The sequence below is a fragment of the Cygnus olor genome, chromosome 2, assembly GCF_009769625.2.
Source record: "Cygnus olor isolate bCygOlo1 chromosome 2, bCygOlo1.pri.v2, whole genome shotgun sequence".
NCBI classification, from domain to species: Eukaryota; Metazoa; Chordata; class Aves; order Anseriformes; family Anatidae; genus Cygnus; species Cygnus olor.
This window is the reverse complement of record NC_049170.1, coordinates 60,594,181-60,612,390: the sequence shown is the minus strand read 5'-3', so window position 1 is coordinate 60,612,390 and position 18,210 is coordinate 60,594,181.

Below are 18,210 nucleotides of genomic sequence, written 5' to 3'. Positions count from 1 at the left end.
TATTCCTGGGGCAGCAGTGTTGAGAATAATGCGGAGGGAAGGTTGACATGTTTCCATATGTGATAACTACAAAGAGGTTTTTCCCTTCTCTGCAACCCGGGGGATCTTGGCTCTTTAACCAACTTGTTCTTCCTGGGCAGGTAGCGGCTGTGCAGGGGCTGCAGGCGGGTGTGCTCTGCCCTTCCTTGGCCTGGGGGCAGCCTGTGGCAGGAGGGTTTCTCCCTGTGGCCATGCTGCCCTGGCCCAGGAGTTGCATCTCAGCAGGTGAGCAGCCAGGGAATGGGCCAGGCCTATGGACTGCCGGTCCACGTTCATTTGTACCGGGCCTGTGTGTTATTTATCAAAATTTCCTTTATATTAAGTCACGAGGTGCTTATATCAGTTCAGAATTTGACCTTTTTGAGCAATTTTCACTCAGCAGAGTGAGTCTGTCCTAGTGTGACATCTTACATCGCGTGGCTGTTGCATTTCTGAAGCAGTGGTAGGCATTCTGAAAACCGCATTATTTTTCTGTGGAGCTGTGGCTTTTGTTACTTTTCCCCCCATTCCTTTGGGTTTACGTTTTCTGTGCTGCAATTCCAAAGTGTGCTACAAGAGACCTGGACACTACATCAGAAAGTAAGTGTTGTGTGTTTGTATTTCTAAATAAACATAGCAAAATACTATAATCATGGACTATCGAGTAGTGAGTATTTCATTATTTATATTAAGTGGACTGTAGCCATACCAAGAGGAAGAATGTGAGCACAACTGGACTGCTATGACTTAAGACGCTTAGACTCGTAGAACACTTAAAATCAGCCAAAGGAAGAGGAAACAGCTTTTATCCCGGATTGCTAGTTCTTGTTACCTGGAACAGAAGGAACGGTGTTTGGGGAGGGGTGTAAAAATACATGTATCTTTAAATGTTAATATAATTTCTTGGAAAAGAAATATTAAATGGCAAACTTCTATATTTTCTTACATTTCTGTAAAACTTGGTCTGTGTTAAATCTTGCCACGGTAGTGTAAAGTGCTTCATGCCAGCAGAGGTGCCAAGCGCTGTAATGTTAACTTCAAAAGGTCGGAGTGCTCTTCTTTTGCTTGGTGCTTGTTGCACCAGGAGGTTTTGGTGTGGTTGGATCAGTTTAATTGGTAACTGTGTGGTAAAAACCGAAGCACTGAAGTAACTTATGTAGGATACCTCTTGTCTGCAGGCAAATTAGATCTCAGACCATGAATTCCGTTTCCAAGAGAGAAAATCTCGGATGTATTTCTTGCGTTCTTGTAGCTAATAAGACGCGCAAGCATTTTACGTAGCACATTTTTCCAGGCTGTTCTGTTGCACTGGTTTTTTTTATATGAGGAAATTGGCTATTTCCCTTCTTGATAATTGTGGGATGTTCTTCATACATGGGCGTGTGTTAAGAAATTAACGAATCACAGAAAAGTGATTTGAGTTCTGTATTTAAAAGATGAAATGACCTTGGTTAAAGTTGAACTAACTTTTGCTTATCAGGGTGAAGAATACTTTATTGCAGGAGTTATTTCAAGACAGCCTAATTTAATATAATCAAACTGTTATTCTTCAGCTTGCTTACTCTTTGTTATTTTAAGCCATCTGTATATAAAATGTATTGTGTGGCCTGTAAATAAAATACATGAAAACTTGAAGTTTTTCATCGTTTTCCCTCTCTAGTTATCAACTGGTGTTTAAAAAGAGCTCTGGGTTGAACTGAATTATTTTTTCAGTATGCAAGTGATTGTGATTTTCGGCATGTTCAAATATCAAAGATTATTCAAGAAAGTATTTCCTGCTCCGCTCCTTTTCTGAAGGCAAGCTGTGGCAGCACGGGGCGGTGTGAGTGCTTGTTCTGGAGGGGGATGCAGCTTGGCTTGCTGTAGGCACAAGGCGCAGTGTGGCACTGACCACCTTAGCAAGGAATCCGCAGCCAAAGCAGGAGGCTGAGAGGAACCGGCCCCTCCGGGGGTGCAAAGATGCTGCTGCTTCAAGCGCTACTGCAGCCAGAGCGATGTGTTAGAAACGGTGGGAAATCGCAGACAGAGCCAGGTGTTTTCAGTACCTGCTGGTACACCCTCAGCGCTGGTGAGGCGGTGTAAATCCAGCGCGACTTCAGCAACCGCGCGTTGAATGCCTGAGGCCTCTCTGCTTTTTTTCTGCCTTATCACCTAATTTAATGAAAAAAGATCACCTCTTTCAACAAACGCTGTTTCCATCCAAAACTAGGCCACTTCCCGTATCTTCCATGCTTTTAAAGCGTGTTGGGCAGACAGCTGCTCTCATCGCACCAGGAGCACGTTGACATAGGTGGAAGAGGCACGGTGAGGGTGCAGCGGGAAGTTGGGCAGGTCAGCACTGGTTACACTGACGTCAGGCTGACAAAAAGCCAAAAGGATCTTCTCATTTCGGAGAAAATACTTTGGCAGCAGGTATAATGGAAGCCTGGGTTTTTCTTTAGATGAACAATTCAGGCTGTATTAACCAGGATGTCGACTCGCACGTAGATCAGGTGGATGCACAAAACAACTTCCAGTTGTCTGCTCCTCATTAAAACTGCCCTTGCATCTGGTAATGTGGCTTGCAGTCGGCACTGGTTCATTTTGTTGTGCTGGTGGCGTGAGCCTGTAGTGGCTCCAGAAGCGTGCTGCCTCTGTTCAGCTGGCAGTGCTGTATGACCACCAAGCTGCGCAACAGGGCAATGGAATAGGGAATAGGGCATTCCAGTTGGACCTGCATGTCAGTCAGTGTCCTCAGCTGCAAATAAAATAGCAGCAAATGAGAGAGGGGAGAGGGACGCAACTGCAGCAATCACCCGGTATCAACACAGAGCAAGGAAAACCATCCACAGAATCGGTGGCAGAAAAAGGAAACAAAGCATTTCATTTCATCTCATGTGAGTTATTGCATGTTAGCTTTCAAAGAACCAGGAGCCACGCAATTTTGCAGAAACTTCTGTTTGATTAGATGAAACAGGATTAGGTTGCTTCTATTTGTAAGGCATCTTGGTAAGCCCTGACAGACCATGCAGCAGAAGGGGGCAGCATTCACCAAACTCCCCCATCACCTGTAAGACAAGTCAGAGCTCTTGGCAGCTACAACAAACAAGTGGAGAGAAATTTTCATTTGACAAATGAGGAGAGCTGTTTCTCTTTCCCAGTTAACTGTGTTTGCTTCCACGAAGCTTGAGGATTCTCCTTTGAAAGCCACTTGGTTGTTATGGCTGCTTATTTTGGGCTTTTTTTATTGCCCATGGAGAGAGCTTGCAGTCAGCATGATTTAACTCAGGAAGAAATTTGAGTTTGATGTAATTTTTCTTCAGGTATAGCAGCACTTGCTAATAGGCAATACTCAGATCACTTTTCACAGCCCGGCTTCAGTTCTGCTTAAATAATTCCTCCGAGGGTACTTGGGATGTACGATTGCTAGGGCAAATCCTCAGAACGTGATGAATGCGTCTCTAATACAGATTCTTCCAAAGAGGCTGTGTAAAGGTTTTTTCAACACTTGAAAATATGGTGTGGAAAAAACAGAACTGAGTAGAACATGAAATATTTTGGTTACAAAACCTGCCCTTGGAGCTGGTAGTACTCACGTAGCAGGCCTGGCAGCCACATGCTGCCTGTAGGGTAACCAATGGGGATTAACTGGCTTCTGTGGTTAGTGCTCGGCCTGTGCTGATGTCTGTCTCTGCTCTCCCTCTCCTCCTACCTGCTGCAAGACCTCCTTTGCTTTGCTGCCACGTGTTGCTCCTGCCAGACCTGCTGGCACACCACTCCTCCTCTCTTTACTCCCACCTCTGTCTAGTCCGATTTGTGTAGGCAGGATGCAGGATTCTGCGGCTGGGATGGGATATTTCCCCTTACCTCGTCTCTCAAAGCTGAAGGTCAATCACTTGTGCTAGAATTTCTGAGGGATGTTAGTTTTCTCCTCTCTGAAGAGTCATAGCAGGAAAGCACCTCTTACACAGGTGGCTATTTTTGTTGTTTAAGAAGAGAAGATCTGTACACCTATCTCCTGGGCTGCTTCTCTAGATTAAAAAGAAGAATTCCTCAGCCAAAAAATGCTTTCTGTTTCAATAAATCACCAGAATTTGAACCACCAGATTGGCCCAGCCCTGTGGTAAGGTTTCCTGTTGCACTGATCTGCTCTTCTAAGTCTAGTTCCCTTCCGTTTTACCCAGATAAGTGAGTAGCTGTGTTTATAACCTAGAAATAACAACAGGCTTTTTTTTTTCCTTGCTATTGTTTCATTTTTTTTCGATGTACCAGCAGATAAAGAAGAAAGTGTATGCAACGGGTCATAGAGCCACATGGCAAGCACTTTGCTTAGTCTGTGAGACAAAGCACTGTGTCTGGCCCTTCATCCAACAAGAATCTCCCTCATTTTTCTCCCTTTTTTGTCAGACTGAGCCCTTGCAGGCTCTAAAAATCCCTCCTCGCAGGGAGCAGAGAGGTGGATCTTGTGTTTCAACATGAGGAATATCAGTAGACGAGAACTGGAAACAAACTGAAAGTGGGGGTTCCCCTGCATGTAAGAGCTCTGAGGTGCCTTTGATGTCTGGGAGGCAGGGAACACCCAACTACTAAATGACGAAACCCAACCGGAGACCACCATTTTGTTCAGGTCCCCCTTCGTGATCAGGTGCCTGGTCCGGCAGGCCTGCCTGCAGGTGGGTGACGTCCCCGCTGTGGCAGAGGTCTTCGAGCTCTCAGGAAAGTGGTGGGACTGTGGCACCCGGTTAAATAGCAAAGGGAGTGGTTTTGATCCGAGTTTCTTTCATGGAGTCGTAGCATCTAGAGTTTGGATCCAAGCCCCAGGTGTGAGTCAGTTAATTCATGGTTGGAAATATCCCAGAACAGCCAAAATTCCATCACTGGTTCAATGACGACGCCATTTTCAGTGCTGCAGGTCCTCTGGAGCACATAACCATGTGGCATCCACTGGGATGGACCCTTCTTCATCGCCCCCGCAAGAAGGGAATTACCTGCCTCTCCTCAGCACACCTTGTGAGCACAGCATGACCCTTCTCACCTGGCCTTGGGGGTGATGAAGGCTAGAAGGTGGCTGCTGTTGTCATCTGGGATAAAGGGGCTTGTCTGAGGTCATGTTAGATGTCTACAGTGAAGTGAAGAGCTGAATATGGGTTGTTCTGCCTAGGTTACAACACTGAGTGTGGAGATGAGTATGCAGGCGTTCCAGTTTTTGCACTGCAGCACCAATATTTGTCTCTACTGTAAGCTTCTAGGCAAGATAAAATGGAGGTCCTCTTTCTCAGGCTCTGAGGAGCCCTGATTTTTTTGAAGGAGATGCTTTTCTAGTAACGTTGCTATTCCCATGCATTAATGTTTAGCTTGTAGTGCAAAAACACAAACATTGCTGTGTAGCAACTTAAAAGCCAGCGTTACTGACATTGACATTTTTATCTTCTGTTTTTCAGAACAGGCCTTCCCGCTTCCTTCATGTATAGAGTTGCTTAAAATGAAAACCCATCACTGCCTTGAGAAACAAAGGATGTTGTGTGCAACACACAAAATTGACAGCTGAATTTGTTACTGTGTGGTCCTGTAATGCTCCCCACCCTGCAAAACTACCCCTTCTGCTTTGGGACAGCCAAAAGACGTAATGATGCCCTGCTTAGCCAGACACAATGAATATCCTCAGGTTTCTTGCCCACGATGAGCTGTGTTGAGGTTTGGTTGTTGGCACATAAACTGTTGTCCCTGTGCTCGTGTTAAGCTGACGCTGATGCTGTGAGCAGTTCTGGTAATGGCCCCAGTGATCCAGAAAAGCTCGTTTTGTCTAGCTTGCTTCTCTGAGCAGAAAAGGGAAATCTGTATGGTAACTGATGTCCGGACCTCTCTGGCTCTTTCTTCAGGGTTTGTGATGAAAAAATGTTCTTTTGCTTGACAGAAGCTGGGACCAGAGATGGTGAAAATGCAACAGAGATTATTTCCCCTCTTTAAAACTTGTGTCATTTCCAGGCTGGAGCACATGCCGTCAACATGACCACCCCATCAGGTAACCTGGCAGTGGGCTGTCTGACTGTGCGGGCACCTTCCTGCTTTCTACACTGCTACTGTGGAACAAACAGTAATTGTACGCATTTGCTTGAGTAGTTTTTTGTGAAAATTGTTCATTGTGGGGGAAAATAGAGACTAAGAACTACAGAAGACTTGGGAAATGAAAAGAAATCTATCAATGATGTAGAAAAGAAGTGGGGTAGTAAATAATAATTAAAAACTTATCTGCAGATGTTCTGGTGATTCCACATCAGGAAGATATTACTCTAAATCTGGCAGACTTTGTTAGAAACTACGTACGTTTTTCTCCCCAGATTGCTTCATGTTATGGATTGCAGATCCTGCTCTGAGACTTCCAAGCAAGCACATACAATTATCCAAGATAGTGAAAGAAGACATGCAGGTAGTAGTAATAATTTTTATTTGCAAACTGTACTTGCAGTTACAATATTGCCTTTTGGCAACAATGACCAAAAAAAAAAAAAAAAAAAAAAAAAGAAATCCCATAGAATTCAGCAGGCCTGTTCTGTCATAAATACAAACCTATTTTAGCTTATATCATAAGATAAACCAGAGATGGCTTTCTCTCTTTCTCTTTCAGTTGGTCTCATGGGAGACTCCTTTTTTTTTAAACAGCATTTAAGTCATAACCGTAAGGATGCAAATTCCTTATTGACCTCCAGGGAAAAGTTTTGCATGCTTTATTGAAACACCTGTCATTTGTTGTAGATAGCTAATACTCCTCCCTTGCAGCCTATTGACTCCTCTTTTTCATTTTTTAATTCCTGTATTAAGGTTTCAGAATCACAGAGCTTTTTGTATTACAAAAACTATTACTTTACACACTTTATTGTGGGTGAATCAAAGCATTACTTTGGATTTGAAATCTAGTTCATTCTGGGTTTATTTAAAACATAGATTTATGGCAGATACAGAGTGATGAAAATATGGTGCTCTTGGCTTTGCAAAAAATGCAAAATGTGAAATGCAGAACAGATAAGACAATATCAACTCTGAATCAGGAAAATAATCTTAACTATCTTATTTTAGTGTGCTCAGAATATATGCACACATGACATTACAGTTTTATAGAAATTGCATACAATTAATGTGGATATAGATTCTTAAGTATGGAATCTAGATGAAAAATGCTAAAAATAAACCACATGTCACATACGTATCTAGTAGGCTGCTAAGTAAATAAATTATTCTTTTCAGTTACTTTTGTAAGCATTTATTTAAAAGCTGTTTTTTTTTTTTTTTTTTTTTTTTTTTTTTTTTTTTTTTTTTCTGGAACAATCTGAATGAAAATGTTTGAGAAAATGTCAACATTGTAAAGAAACTTACCAAAATCTTTTGGTGAAACTGGCATGACTACCTAAAATGTCTGTTCCTCTTGAATTTGTAGGGAGAAGGGGAGAAACCATCATCCAACAGAATTACACAGTTACTATGAAGTCCAAAACAAATAAATTGGTACTTTAAATATTAAGTGTTTCTGTAGAATTGGGAAAATGCAGTGAGAAAGAGAGGGATAAGTTATATTGACAAACTGAAAAAAAAATCTAATACCTCCTCCCAACAACAAAAGAGGTTGCAGATGACATGAGAAGATCCAGGTTTCATAGGCAGGTTTCATATGAACATCAAACTGAGGTGCTTCATTGACCCTAAGGGGTCTGAGGGAACCTATTTCTAAGTGTATTTTAAGGGAGATCAATATTCAAAACCAAATATATTTCCAAATATCAGAAAAGGGGATAAATGACCATCTTTCTACACATTTAACAATAATTTATCAGGACAAACAATTTAACAGAACAAAATCAGCATGAGAAACATACAAGCATGTGCCCTACCGCTCATAGATGGTTTAACAGGACCCATACTGCTCGAGTTCTCTTCCAACAGATTTATCATTTGGTTGCTTGACACTTTGACAAGCTGTGTGACTCTGTTGGAGGATTTCATGGTACAGGAGAGAAAACACATCAACAGCAGCTATTCCCCTGGACACCAACATTATTATAAGCACATAAACAGACCCAACAAATTAGCTTTCTTATTTCTAGGATTTTGTAAAGCGTGTGCTTCAGTGTACTGGAAAAGCTGGCAGTTGCTGCTGTGCTTCAGAGCAGTTCTAAAACTGTTCGGAAGTGGGAAGTAAAAAAACTGCTCAGGTTGACATTAAATGTTCTGCAGTCAGTCAGAAAAAGCAAGAAATTGGGTTTGTAACAGTTGTGTTACACACCTGGTGTTTTCTGAAACATCTACATCATGCAATATATTATTTTGTAGGAATTTTAAATTCAATGATTCGAGAGCTTAAGCACTACTAATGATACATTAGCATTTTTATATTTGATTTTCTGTAGCTTTTAAAAAGTAAAATGCATGAAAAGGCTTGTAATTATTATGTTGATAGTTTTATGCTCTAGGAAGAGATTATAGCACTTAAACTCCCGTCAAAAAACGAACAATCAAAAAACCCACCAACCAAACAAAAAAAATACCAAAAAGCTTGAAGACCTGAAACCTCAATCTCTGGATTATTTTTCTGTTTTGCAATATGAAAGTGTATTACAATACATTTTAGAATATTGTCATATTTTGCTTTCTGATTCATTAATCAGAAAAGCAGAAGTACATTTGTCTCCAGGAGAAAAGTGATCAGATGCTTGGCCAGATTATGCACCTATCAGTTATTAAGATATTAGTCATCAAAAACAAACAAAAAACCTAACAAATAACCCCCCTAACTCATTAAATTAATGACTGATAAATTTAAAAACTGGTTATTTCCACGATAATTGTTTGAGATTCTCCCACTGGAAAAAGCTACACTTCTGATTATGACATAAATCTTTCCCATATGCAGTAAAATTCAACAATATAACTATCCTCCTCTATTTCTTAGGAGACTGTGACCTCTACATCTATAGTTGTGCATGAAAACAGAGACTGTTACATCAGTTTGAAATTGTTCCTGCTGTCATTGCAGAGTTTATATCAGATAAAAGATGAAATCCAAACACCTGTTAACTTCAGTAGGGAATTCAATTCTGTTCTGTGAATTTCCCTTATGAATGGAATCTTGCCCTTTTTTTTTTTTTTTTTTTTTTGATAAAACTACCTTCTATTAGAAAAAAATGTATAGTTTGGCATAGTTATTTTGGCCAAGGAATTTCATCTCTCCTTGATCCAATGAACCATACAAATGTATGGATTATCTAAGAAATCACTGGAGATTTTCAGTTGTTCTAAGTCCTTGCACACTAATAACCTAAGAAGTGGATTTCTTTTGTTAAAAATAATGTTTCTGAGTCTAGTTGTATTCTTTACAGCAAAATTGAAAGGTGCTTGGGAAAATGAAAGAAGTTTTGCATATTTAAATCAGAATCTGGAACATTTTAATGAATAGTTATAGCACAGAGAGAGATGCTTGCAGCGTTAAGCAGCTACCCTTTACTGTTAGTACGAGTTGGAATGCATGGCTCCCCCTCTGCTGGCACCCCTCCTCCAAGGAAGGCAACACATTTCCAACTTGCTTTGGATTAATCAGCTTTAGGTAATGGAGCAGGGGATGCTGGTCTTCTTCTGTCATTAAGTAGTGATAAGGCTTAACAAAGACACCTCCTCTTGTTATAATTCGATTTCCCCATTTGTAAAATGATGGAGTAATAGTAATATCCTCTCTAAAGTCTGATGTAAGGCTTAATTAAATGTAATTAATGTCTTGGTTAACTTCACATTAAAAGTAACATCTATAAGGTAAATTTGTATTTAGAGGAATATGGCAATTAAATTTATTTCTAGAACTGTGGATTATCTTTCTCCTTGCTTTCTCCTATCTTCCTCCTATCTTTCACACAGGCCTGTCTGGAGCAACACAGAAGCAAAATAATTAAGAGATGAGTGCTGACTTCTAAATCAGAAAAAAAGGGATTGTTTGTGTTAGACAGAAAAGCAAGTAATGGAAACATGCAAACTTTCACTGAAATACCATGCTTTTTGTCTTGAAATCACTTTTTTCATGTAGTGTCTCTAGCTGACTGATCTTCACACCTTAGATGTTTATTACGCTCATTTAGCTCATTTTGATATACAAAAGTTGGACAATTATTTTTATTTATTATTTTTTTTAATGAGAAGCATATTGGATTTGGTACTGTATTCTAAAAGAGAGACTGGTATTATTAGGTATCATTCAAAGGATTATACACACTCAGTTGCCAGGGCCGTAAAATGGTATCAACAAAGTCAGCATCCTTCATCCAGTTGTGGATGCTTGGGAGCAAGAAGGAACAGCAGAAAGTGGCCTGGAGCATATGTGCTTCATCGACAGCATCTGGCTCTGCCACTGTAGAGTGGCTTTTTATTCTTATGAATTTAAAAGCAGGAAGAACAAAGTGACAGCTGCCAGATGTCAGTGTTTGTCTAACCTGCAGGGAGCTCTAGGACAGTCCTGACCTGGGCTCTGTCTTGTTCCTGAATGGAGGGGACAGGAAAATGTTATGAAAGAGCTGTTAATTGTTTTAACTCTTTATGTTTGTTGGAGAATAAAGGCAAATGCTGCCTTTCAAGGCCTAGATGACACCAAAGATGGGGTAGCTAATGCTTGAGATTCAGGGTTATTACATGGAGTGTTATAATGTTTGTGTTGGGGGTATTGACAGAGTTTTTATTTTAGGTGCCATTCTAACCATTGCACAAAGAGATGAGGGACGCTGAGCACCTACCTCAGTATTTTAATGTGGTGAAATGTTAAGATCGCACATAAACTATCAGTGAAGCTGGTCACATTTACAAAACAAGACACAAGAAATTGGAATGAAGTGACAGTGAAAAGGACCGACCATTACCCTCCAGTGTGATGCTGAAACTAAGGGTTAATATGATACACAAGCTGAGGCTATTAATCAGTAGAACTTTAGCATATGATTTTAATGAGATCATTACTTTAAAACATATTAGAAAAGCTTCAGAAACAGATACAGAAACAATTCCAGTCCTAGAAAAAAAATGTCCAAATGTGACTTTAATGGCTGTATTTAATTGCTGCAGAGAATATTCAGCTGTTATTTGATCATCTACCTTTAATAGAAACTTGTTATGTGACCCTTTAATACTATATAAAAATGAAAACTATAATCCACTAATAGAAGCTAATGTTGGACAAAGCAAGCCTAAACAGAAAGCAGATTTTTAAGTGGCAGGTTGGTCTTGGGATCAACTTCAACTGACCCCACCCCTGGAGGTATTTAAGAGACGTGTGGATGTGGCACTAAAGGACATGGTTTAGTGGGATGTGGTAGCTCAGGCTGATGGTTGGACTTCGTGGTCTTGAAGGTCTTTTCCAACCTAGATGATTCTATGATAGTGTTGTACGGTCTGGTTTAAATGAAGCTGTTGGTTTGATTTGGAAGTTGTTAGGTGAGGTTTAGACCTAACATTGTGCAGGATGTTGGGATAAACACTTCTGTTGTTGACTGATGGACAGTGATTTGATGAAATCTGTCTATAGAATTTATCCTCACTTATTAAGAAAATAAAAACTCACATTCTGTTTTAGTTTGTGGAACCCATGCTTTAGGGAAAAGGTCTCTATCCCATACCTCTTAATGAGCTATCATTGGAGCTATTCATGTCACCCACTCTCTGGTACTCAGAATGTATACATTTTGCTTCAAGCTTATAAAGCTATTTACCTCTTTCAAAGATGCTTAAAAAATGGAATTAGTTGGGGAAAAAAAAAAAAAAAGAGAGAACAAGTAAAGCAAAACAACAAAAAAGGACCTAACAAGACCTCAGGAAAAAGGTAGTGAAGCAGGATTCTGAAAAGAATGCACAGGAAGACAAAAGGAGGATGACGCAGACAGGTTGTAGGTAGAGGTGCCTTTGCAGACCACTTTGCAATTGAAGTTGGCAAAAGTAGTATTACTATTTATTATACTATAGTATTACTATTTATTATAGTATTGCTAGTGAGGTTACTGATAGCTTCTGTCATGAGATTCATTGTTGGAAAAGCTCACTTGGGTCAGCTTTCTTGTCTCAAGACATCAGCAAGTTTGAAACACATTTTAAGCTATTCAAGCTCTAACTTTCTTGATTTGACCACACTTGAAAGAGCTGCTTTGTCAGCAGAATGATGGGAACAGTGGTAATCAGGCCAGGATGGAAAAATTTGTGTGATACAGATAGCTCTGAAGAAGATAGATTTGGGATGGCTTAAGTCACAAAAGAGTCTTAGTGTCATAAGACTGGAAGAAAAGAGGGAAGTATCTGGTTCAGAGTGTTAGCCAAAGAAAGAATATGGAAATGGTCAGTGGAAAGGGAGTCTGGACAAAAGTCAAGGCCTGGCCACAAAGCATGTTGTGGACCCTCTGAAGAAACAGAGTAAAGAAAGAAATGAATGCAGGTCTTAACACCTGGAGCTTTCTACTCTCATGTCACAGGGAGACGTGGGATGCATTCTGTACTTCTGCTGTATGGTGCTGCAAACAACGGAGAGAGGCTGATGTGGAAATTTGAGGGGAGCAGTGTGCTTTTGAAGGTGTCAGCCTCCCACTGGGGAGTCTCCTTGCCAAGAGGTGCTGCAGGGAGATGTTTGCTGTGCTGATGATCTTCCCCAGGCCCATAAGTAACACCAGAAATTGGAGCATTTGTTTTTGGATTCTTACATAGCAACGGCCTAAGCACTAGTAAAGGTGTGTACTTTCATTGGATGTGCTTCTGCTGCTTTTCTCTATCATACATCAATACAACTAGAATGAAACCAGAAACTTGCTTTTTCCTTCTGCACACTGGGAAGTTTACAAGACAGAAAAAATTGCTCTGTAGCAGATCTTCTGGCAGTTTAAAAGCTTCTGAAATAGAACTTAGTACTAAGGTAACTGTAGCTGGACTGAAGCTGAACATTTTAAATTTACAGTAAATGATTAAATACAGTGAATGGAAAAAGTGGCTACACATGCAGACTTCTTACTTTTGCTGCTCATAAAACTCACTTCTCTCTGAAATGCACATCTGCTTTCTTGTTGTTTGTGGATTGAAAAACAATAGCATGTTCTCGGGCTGCTGAAGGGATAGTACCCGACTTGACACTTTCATGAAGCAGTTTTCCTTTCTTCCCTCCAATTCGGTCTCCCATTAATAAGAATTTATGGAGTATTTGTGTATATACATGTTGAGGATGTGGGTAGATAGGTATATATGCTGGGTATACAAAAATGGAGTATTTAAGAGTCAGGTGTGTTGGGAAGCTAACAGGAAGAAATGGGATCAAAGTGTCCCTGTTTGCCCACACCCTTTTCTTGCATACTTCTTCTGTTGTCTTCCCACAGAATGACTGTGCTTAGGACAGATTTGAATACCATTTGTTTGTATCTTTAGAAGACAACTTTTCTTTAAACTAGAAAGAAAAGGGTGATAGCTATGGTAGAGGCATGTCTGCTTTGTACAGTTCCTTCTAGACATCTGACAATGAAGTCCATCAGCCACCCACCCAGTGCTCATTTAGATGAGCCAAAATGGTTTTTGTAGACTTTACTTGGCATCATTCCATCCCCTCCAGCAACGCAAACCAACAGGATGTTCAGTGAACTGGGACGGTGGGTGGCTGAGTGGTACCGATTCCACGAAACACACCGGTAGACAACTACTGCTAGCGGGACCCTGGAGGGCAGATCGAGCCTGTTCCAACAGAAGGGGCGAGAAAGGCAGGCTTATTTCCATGGAAAACCTTTGCAGAAAAGCTTTAAAATACGGTTTGTGCACAGACTGTTCTGCGAGGTAGAAAAAAATGGGGAAAAAGAAACAATACAAGACTCACCAGAGGAAAAGTTATGGTAAGGCTATCTGAGTGAGGTATTTTTTCGGGGTGAAGTTAAGGAGTGTGTGTGTGAAACAAAGCTCTAAGAAGACAGATGTGATAATGGAAGGAGAATTCTGTCACTTGCTCTTTGGGTCGATGTTACCAATTGTATGTTTAAAATGTATAGAAAATGTTATTTCTCCCTCACCTCACAGCAGTGAGGAGGATAGGCTACAGGAGAGTTAATGTATAGAACATCCAGTGATTATTCTGAAAGGAAATCAAATGTCATAAAACATAACCAGACGTAATAGAAATCCTGAAAACAGGGATTTAAAGGTTCTTTGTGCAGGCTTTCTACATGCTTGGAACTTTATTTAAGAAGCTATTCTAAGTACAGGAACACTGTTCATAGTGTAAGCTGTCTTCAGTTTCAACAGAGATGCAATTTGGCAGTTCATTCATCTGCAAACAGTCAGAGCAGTTTCTCAACCTTTTGCCCGTGGTGCACATACTGCTTTCTTAACATCTGGAAATGAACAACCAAATCATTTTGCTTGGTGTAATTTAATTGCCATAGCAACCAGATGACTACTAAAAATTTACAGACAAGGGAAATAGCTTTAGGAAAGTGGAATGGCAGGTAATCAATAGATGGACCCTTGGTGCCTTCCTGTAGTTACTGACCCAAGGTGTACCCTTAACTCAGGTGCAGGTGTTTCCCTTTCACCTTTTTTGGAGACTCCCGAGATCTTCAAATGCAAAGTTTAACTTAGATTGAAAGAATTCATGATACGGGACTTATGCAAAGATGCTAGACTTCATGGAGGTGGTGAAGATGCTTCTTCTCTTCTGGAAACTCAACTGTATGAACAGCAACTTAATTCCTGACAGCTGTTAAGGGAATACAGCTCAAAAGCCTTATTTTACATTAATCTAAAAATCCTTGTTAAGCCACAGGAGGTAGTGGTTTGATTTTAAAAAGTGCTGTGCAACTACTACTTATAATCCAATTACTGCTGATACTACTCCCTAGTTGGCAATCAGTGTTTTTTGAAGCTCATGTTTGTGCTGTTATTTGTGGTTTATGCTGTGCAGACAACCACAGAAGTTGTCAATTAGCTTAATTCCTCTTCCCCTGTTTCAGCATTAGCTCAACGTGATTCTCGAAAAGGGAATGTTTGCATCAGTGCGAAAAAGGTTTTGTTCTTCTATTTATAAGCATTTACAGTGATATATCAACATCATGTTCAGCAGTAGGAACTCTTGGGAATTTCCTCATGCAAGCTACAAGGATTTTAAACCCAAAGCAAACACTTGCTTATTCTACACTAACAGCTTTCAACTATCTTGACTACAGATCAATTAGATTGTGGTAAAATACATATGGATACCAGAAGGTTTAAATGTATTTTAATACGACATTGAGCAGCATGATCACTGCCAGCAGTAGGGTAACACAGGAAGATTTTTGATAACTGCAACCCATTCTAAAATATTTGGTTTAAAAATTTCAGTCTGACATGCTATCAAATTCTTTGCCTCCTAAGATGCTATCTTTTATTAAAAAAAAAAAAAATCCTCCATATTCCTCTTGCTGTTACCCGGAAAAACTGAATAATGAGAGTTAAGCAACTTTGGGAATTAATTCTAATATTTGAAAACTACTTCCTTGCTAGCACTTGGAGGCATAACTTTACTACCAAATACGCTGGCATGTGAAATCTTAATGTGGGAATACTTTTTACTCTAAAATTGCAAGGAATACATGCTAATGTAGTGTCAAAAGCTTTCCACAGCCAGTGAATATTACAGCCTACAGTTCTGTGAAATTATGTTCAATATTCTATGTAAACCAGACTTTTCATTTTTGTCAGAGAATGTTTACAACTGTGGTTGAGAAAAGAAATGTGTAACAGTCGCAGACCAGGGAAACAAAAGGCAGTGACATTCACCTGTGATTTTACTTCAGAAGAAGAGAACAACATGAGTTTTAGGGGCTAAACTACAAATTAAAATTTATAGTGCTGTTAAAATTTTAAATCTAGGACGTGCACCAAGCAACTCTCTGATATAGTTTAAAGTGCTGCAACTTAGAGTTGGCAAAACAGAAAGGATGACTATTTGGCTGAAAACATCTCCTGGATGTGAGCACATGGAAATGGCAGGGAACTAGTGGTAACCTCTAGGAGAGGAATGTAGTTTGACCTTGTTCTGGCACCAAGCTTCTGCCCCTCTGTTTCTAGCATGGTAATTGTGTTCCCAAAGAAGTAATGAGGATGAGATAAAGATATTTTAATGAGATCTAAGCTGCTTTTAAGGGAAGGCCTAAATTTGCCCTTAAGCTGATAAGGACAAATTTTGTTAGTTTTGTTACCTTTTGTAAAGGTAAATTCAGAAATCCTAGTTGCGGAAGCATTCTTAAACTCTAAATCTGTAAAGCATGTATTTTAAAGAAAACAGCAGAAAATGAAACCGATTTAATTCTTTGTGCATAGTGAGGCATCCAGTTGAAAACAAAAGTTGCTGTAAGCAAAAAAAAAAAAAAAAAAAGATTGCGAACTGACTGAATGCTACAACTATACTACTGTTAAATGCTAACACACCTTGGTGATTTCCTTCCTGTTTTTTTGTGGTGTGAGTAGTTCTTTGAGCCATCCCAAATGATGGAGAAGTATACATAGCTCTCTCTCAACTAGCACACAAGCTTCTGAGAGACTGCAACATGAAATCAATATATGATTCCTCAGCAATCAGTGAGTGCAATCCTCCATTTTCCTTCCTAATACAAACAAGTTGGAAGGAAGGAAAATTTGGGGAAGGGAAAACAAAGTCTCCCTTCTCAAGAATTTAGGAAAATGTGGTAAAAAGATTTAATTCCTTGCAAGATAGGGTTGGCTCATGTATGAAAAGCACATGTACAACTTGGAATTCAGAGCAATTGCTAGACATTGCAGTTTATTGCAGAGTTGGTAAAGAGCACTGACAGACCAACGGGCGAAATAATTTTCAAATTTTGTTAGATACTTATGTATCTTAGGTGTACAAGTAAATCCTCTAATGTCAACAAGACTCCTTGCAAGTGTAACTCAAAACCCAAACAGTCTATAAAAAATCTTCTTTAGGGGGGAGTTGAAGAATAGATACTTGTAGATTTTACATAAAATGCATGTTTCTTCTCCCAGCTGTCTGATGAACACATTTGCATAAAGTTAGGATAAAGATATCCCTAACAGGAAAAGAAAAACAGCCTGAGTGCAGAAGTACTTTCTCATTCTGTTGACCAGAAGCATTTTTTCTGCAAAATGTCTTATTGCTAGTTTAAAAAAAGTAGCTTAATATGTATTTTTAAAATCCTGCTTTAAATGAAATTTCAACACTCTAAATTGCATGTTTTACAATTTCAATGTAAACCGTGTGTCCACAGTGCCAGAGAAGAATGACTATTCTATATTACAAAATCACACTGAAAACCCTAACTTAAACTATCTTTGAGGTATTACACAATTTGAGATTGTTTCCCACCTGGCGTGTTACCATGTCACACAGAATTGAATGCAGGTGATTTAAGTTATCTTACTGTGATACGAAGCTCATTGTTAAACACAGTAGCTAGCAAATAGCAAAAAATGAAAACAAGTATTTGCTAGAAGAGAGTAATGAGTTATGCGGTTTCTTTTACAAAACTGAATGGAAAGTAAGTCTTGCATTCTGCCTTTGTCCATCAAATAAAATGGAATGGATAGAACGTGCATAGATCCGAACTTCTGAAAAGAAAGTGACTTACCTTAAAGTCTAAGTCGTCTGTTGAGGAAAGAACAACGCCCATATTCTTAGTGTATTCATTACAGAAGAATCCCTTCATTAGCAAAGCACAGACATTATTTTGTTTCATGGGCTCATGAAGAAAGGATACATTTCTGATGTGCTTTTTATCATCAAATGCTATTTCCAGAGCCATCCTGTTCCTATGAAGAGGCTTCATAAACAAATGAGGAAGTGATATATCCTATCTCCATTAGAAACATATGGGAAAAAGAATGTTTGCCATATGGGAAAAGGGACTACAATCAGTGAGGAAGTTAAGTGCTCAAGCGTCCTGGATATCATAGTAAAAAAAGGCAAAGTTTAAATTGGCTTTAAGTACATTGTATTTATAGTTCTGAACATGTGTTCATGCATTTTACAGCTATTCAACAATGACACTTTGAAATTTTACTGTAATTGCAGAATTTCTCTTAGAAGCCAGAAAGGTAAATCGTTTTTAAGCTTTTGGTACGGTGTGACGAGTTTAGTAAGCTTATTACATCTACATTTCAATTCCTTGCAGATTCTTGACCAAATTATTGGAGTCTTTAGTAGTATGATGTACT